Raw genomic sequence first — 5,376 nt, 5'->3', positions numbered from 1 at the left:
CTAAAGGGAAAGATAAATTAATAAGTAAAATGTACATATACATATACTAATAAGTAAAATACACAACATAAGAGACACATTATTAATGTGTGAACATGAGGAAATGGACAACAATGTTCTTGTATCTTTCTATATAAAATGTATGATATGTTGAAAAGTTAATTTAAGCACTAATTCAAACTCTAAAATGCTTCTCATTGTGAAAATTTTCTTTGGTTTTTAGAACATTACATATGAAATGACTTAAGTATTACCAGTTTAGTTTCTGATTAGTCATCACACGAAATACATGGAGTGAAGAAAGCTGACTTGCATGTGGCCTATGTCAATATTCTCAAGTAGTTATTTCACTCATTGGGTTAAAAACCAATAAGCAGTAAAAATAAAGCTCACCTAGTATTTCCCAAAAGATTTTTGTAATCAGCCCTACAAATAATTATCAATTTAGTTCCAGATAAATACATAAATCCGTTCTTCCCTATCGACAAATAATCCCAACAAACACAAATTATCAAGATTTAAAAACAATGTAATAGAGGGGTTAGAAGTGTGGCTCAGTGGGTAGAGGTCTTGTCTAGCATGTGTGAGGCCCTGAGTTTAACCCTCCACACTACAACAAAAGAACCTATGAAAAAGAAAAAAATGAATTTATGAACCTTCCTTTAGTTCTCTCTCTTTTACAACTTTGTAATGGCAGAACACAGTAATCTAACTGGCTCACTCAATGGCTGGTTGATTTCTATCAGATATTAGTAACAGCTAATCATCAAAATATCCTTCTCAGGTTGGCAAGTAGGAATCTGATAAAAATACACCATTTAAAAAGCAAAGGGAGGCTGGGGATTTAGCTCAGTTGTTTCACCACCTGCTGCACAAGCACAAAGACCCAAGTTCAATCCCTGGTAAAAAAAAAAAAAAAAAAAAAACCTTTTGGGCTGGGGATTTAGCTCAGTGGTTCCACCACCTGCCTCAAAAGCCCAAGGACCGGAGTTCGATTCCTGGTACAAAAAAAAAAGCAAAGGGAAACTGTGGGGCTAAGGAATGGCCAATTCATGTCTGCAAGATGAGCTGTCACAGGGACAAAATTCCCCTTCTCCACTCACTGATTTTGGCAGCCTGCAGAGAGAGCCACCAATTTGCAATTCATATGAAATTATGTTAAATGTTTTAAAAAATCCTCCACAGCAGTATTCAAACAAAACAAAAGCAGAACATATCTGAAACTGAACTAGTATTGAGTGTGCGCTCCCTGGAATGTCATACTCCAGTGGATGCTGAACAAGCTCACTCACTCAAGTCTGTTTCCAATGCTTCCATGTATGTCAACTCAGTTCACTTGAAAGTGGGTAAGGGTAGTAGTTATCCTTAGGTCTACATCCTAAATCTCAATATTGGTTTATTTTAATAAAAAACAAATCATATCAAGAGCATTTTCTGTTAGCAAAAAGTCATGGTTTATTAGTTATGATCATTTGCTTTTATGGTTCTAGCACACTTTTAATGCCAACGATGTAAATGAAACCAACTATAATAATTCAAATTTATTTTATATAATCACATCAAAAAGACAACTAAACAAAGAAAATGTGGAGGGTGGACCTAGGCAGTAGGTCCCTCCATAGGGGCATCTAGAGTTCCTATTTCCCAGATTCCTGTATGTCATTTTCTGTGTCTTGTGGTCACCAACTTATTGCTGGGAATGGTCAATCTAATGTTGACTTCCTAAGTGCTTTCTACAGACACTCAGATCTAGGAACAATGATAAAAATGAAATGGTGACTTTCTCCTTTTTTGAAGTGTTGAGGATTGAACTGAGAGCGTAACACATGCTAGGTGAATGCTTTACTACTGAGCTTCATCTAAGCAGTAATTCAGAATTTATCAGAATTTAAGTAATATTCTAGATTTGAACTATCTAAAACAGAATAGAATGGGTAATTATTTCCCTTATCTGAAACACTGTAGAGGAAAATGGATTGGCTGTTCTGGCCCTTTCTTATGTTGTCTAGTTGACCTTTTCAGACATTATTTCTGAAATGTTGTTAAGCTGTATCTCCAAGGCATACAGAGACTAAGGGCCAACAGGATCAAAGGACCTGTGCCTGGAATCCAGGCTCTACTATTTGGAACTTGGACAAGTTAATATAACCTCTCTCTGTCGCAGATTTCTCATTTATAAATGAAAACAGTAATATCTGTTTTATAGATTTGCTGTGATGATTGCAGTTAACATATTAAAAAAAAAGTCTAGTATCTAGTAGTTATCATCCTAAACTATATAGTTGCTTTCAGACAAGTTCCAAGTGCTTATTAATCCTTACCCTGGTTTTCCTTATTTTGACTCATCATTTCAATCACAGATCTCCCTGGAATTTAGTATTAACTATACCTCCCCCATGTAATGCCATCCATAAATATAAACACCATGCTAAGCAATCTTTCATCTAAGTGAGTCATAACAAATATTAAATGGAATAGGATCAAAAATAGATCACCTTCATTTCCTAAAATATATTAAACTTTTAAAAATCAGTAACAAAACGAAGTACCCTACATAGAAAGTTAAATAAAGGATGTGAACAAAAAAGGAGAGAAAGCAAGCAAATATAAAAGTTATCAGGGAAGTGCAACTAAAATACTTCAAAAATTGATATATTTCACTACTGGGGATTTAGAGAAACAAATTCTCCAATTTGACAGTGCATATTGGTAATTTCACCCTTGGGAATTTACTCTAATAATTAAGGCATATGCAAAATAACTGCTATTAGGATATTCAAAACTGCAATGTGGTATTTATACACAATGGAGTACTACTCTGCCATAAAGAAGGGTAAATTTGAGTAATTTGTAGGATAGTGGATGTGCTCTGAGACGATAATGTTAAGTAAAATAAATAAGACATAGAAACTTAAATACTGCATAATTTACAGGAGAAACTCAAAACATAAAGAGCGAACTAAAAGGTAATAGGAAACAGGGAATTAGATCTTTTGCAAAAGGGAAGGGGATGAAAAGAAGAATTAAGATGTGTTATGTACATTCACCAAGTCTCCATAATGAAAGTACTAATTATGTACTATAAATGTACCACTAAAAAATTTAAAAATAAAAAGGATATTCAAAATTGCATTGTTTTAGAAAAATTATATGCTTGGTGTATGTTTTATGAAATTAAATAACAATTATGAAACAAAAATATGGTGAAATAAAATATGGAAAATAAGTCTATAGCAGTCATTTGTTATACTAATATATTTTAACAAGTAAAAAAGCAAGTTAGGAACAGTATGTGCAGTATAATCCCATTTATTATGAGTATTATACAGGGCATAAGCCTATATATGTTTACACAAATGACTGTAAGGAATAAATACTAGTAGTGGTTAAAAACCTATCAGTTTATTATTTTTGCTTAACTACTACATAGTTTTTCTACTATAAACATGCATTATTTGCATAATGAAGTTTTAAAGTATGGAATATGTTTTAATAGATGATATTAACCTGTGGTTTGGTGTATAAATTGTAAGCAATATTTTCCAATATGACTATGTCATATGATCTACTTTTACCTAAATGTGCTAGTCTGATAGCTTTTATCTGACTCACTAAATGAGCCATATTTTTTTAATTTTTAATTTTTTGGTGGTAATGCGGATTGAACCCAGAGCCTTGAGCATGAAAGGAAGGCATTCTGCCACCGAGCTAATCCCCAGCCCTTAAATGAACAATTGTAACAAAACCAAAATCAGATTAATCAGGCATGGCATTCTTAGTGGGGCCATAATTAGTGATCACTCTCTTTGTTTTCTAAGTGCTCAAAAATCCATTTTTCAATTAATCCATTTATTGATTTTTTTTTGCCTTAGACATCACACCTACTTGTCTGCGGTTTATATAATCAAACCTTTGTTCCTTTTTAAAAGTGGAACTACATTCTTTTCACCTACATCCTTTAAACACTTGTTTGTGTAGTTTTTCAAAGATGACTGACCATCACAGTGATGTCTCTTCAAATGGGATGCTACCTAGTAAAATGGGATGTTTCAGACCACCTAACATGCTCACTCCAATCAAGTAGCCAACCTCTTAGTCACACCTTGGCTTCATATAGCTTCACATTTCTTAACAGCATTTACTCAAATACTCCTATTTTCCCACTCTAAAACCAGGGGTTTTTTTCCACTGAAAAGTAAAAGCAAAATATCCCCAAAGTAGTATCTTATTTCTTTCCAATTATATTTTCCTTTCCCCCTAGCAGACTATACCCTACCTAACAGTGACTTCTATTTCTTTTGTATTCCTTCCCACTATATAAAATAAGAATTATAATGAAGGTTCTGACAAAGTATCTGTTCACATTTAATTCAACGAGTTAAAGAGTAATGACATACTGTTCACACTGACAGGTCAGAAACAGGCTACGGCCTCTTTGCCCCATGAAAATTTTTAATAAGGACAGAAGACTGTAATGAACAAAGATTAAGAAAGAGCCTCCCAAAATAAAAAGTGCTTTAAAGAACCAAATGTTTCAGATAGTAAACAAGCCAGCCCCGGTGGTGTTACATAGTAGCAAAGGGCCCTTACAGGTGCCAGGGCCAGATGTAGTGCTGAGGTTTGCTTAGTTTCAGTGTCAGCTCCCTCCTACTTTCCACAGTGACTAGCATGTAAAATACTGACCTGTGCAAAAAACACATGGTCCATGATGCCAGCATCAACCTCCATCTTCCTGAAATACTTGTTGACTATTTACACTGTTGGAATATACCACAAATGATCCAATACATCTGGAGTGTAATATTCTCAGCAACTCCACAGTGATCAATGTACGTATGTTGTTTCTATCTCAGAGAAAGTCCTAAGGGACCTCTGGTAACACTGAAAGAGGAGTGAAAAGGAATGGAAAGAGAAGAGCAGAGAGAAGAGTAAGAGGTGAGGAAAGAATGAAGGGGAATGAGTGTGTGTTGGGGAGGAGTGTCATGGTGGGCAAATACAAGAGAGGACCAGAAAGAGAAGAGAGGACAGCACAGGGCAGTAAGAATTGTAAAGGCAAAGATGGAGGTGGCCACAGGGAAGCTAAAAGCAGGGCATCTTTCTCCTGTCGTGTCTGAGTGGGGATTTGCTCCGGTTCACAACAGCTGAACAAGGCAAGGGCCTCTCAGTGCCAACTGCAGTACCAAAACTCAAGGACACTGGCAGGCACAAACTAACCTTAGTAATCATGAAATTAAGAGGAACGGTCTACTTGACTCCTATATAAAGGTGTTTTCTTGGATAATTAGTTACTCAACTTTTACTAAAGAAATATTGTGTAGATACTGTACGAAGAAATGCCACATCAGTAATAGTTTCTATGCTAATGAATATTCTCTG

General features: G+C 35.0%; 1 protein-coding gene across 9 annotated transcripts in view; it reads right to left on the bottom strand.

Annotated features, from left to right (window-relative positions):
• Usp6nl (USP6 N-terminal like) overlaps positions 1-5,376 on the bottom strand; it is a 303,422-nt gene that overhangs the window by 52,311 nt on the left and 245,735 nt on the right. The gene's annotated exons all lie outside the window — the stretch shown is intronic.

This window comes from Heterocephalus glaber, unplaced genomic scaffold (genome assembly GCF_053883595.1).
Source record: "Heterocephalus glaber isolate CG9 unplaced genomic scaffold, H.glaber_assembly_v1.0 deba00001472, whole genome shotgun sequence".
NCBI classification, from domain to species: Eukaryota; Metazoa; Chordata; class Mammalia; order Rodentia; family Bathyergidae; genus Heterocephalus; species Heterocephalus glaber.
Note: the sequence above shows the minus strand (reverse complement) of the source record. Positions and strands in the feature narration are given on the sequence as shown.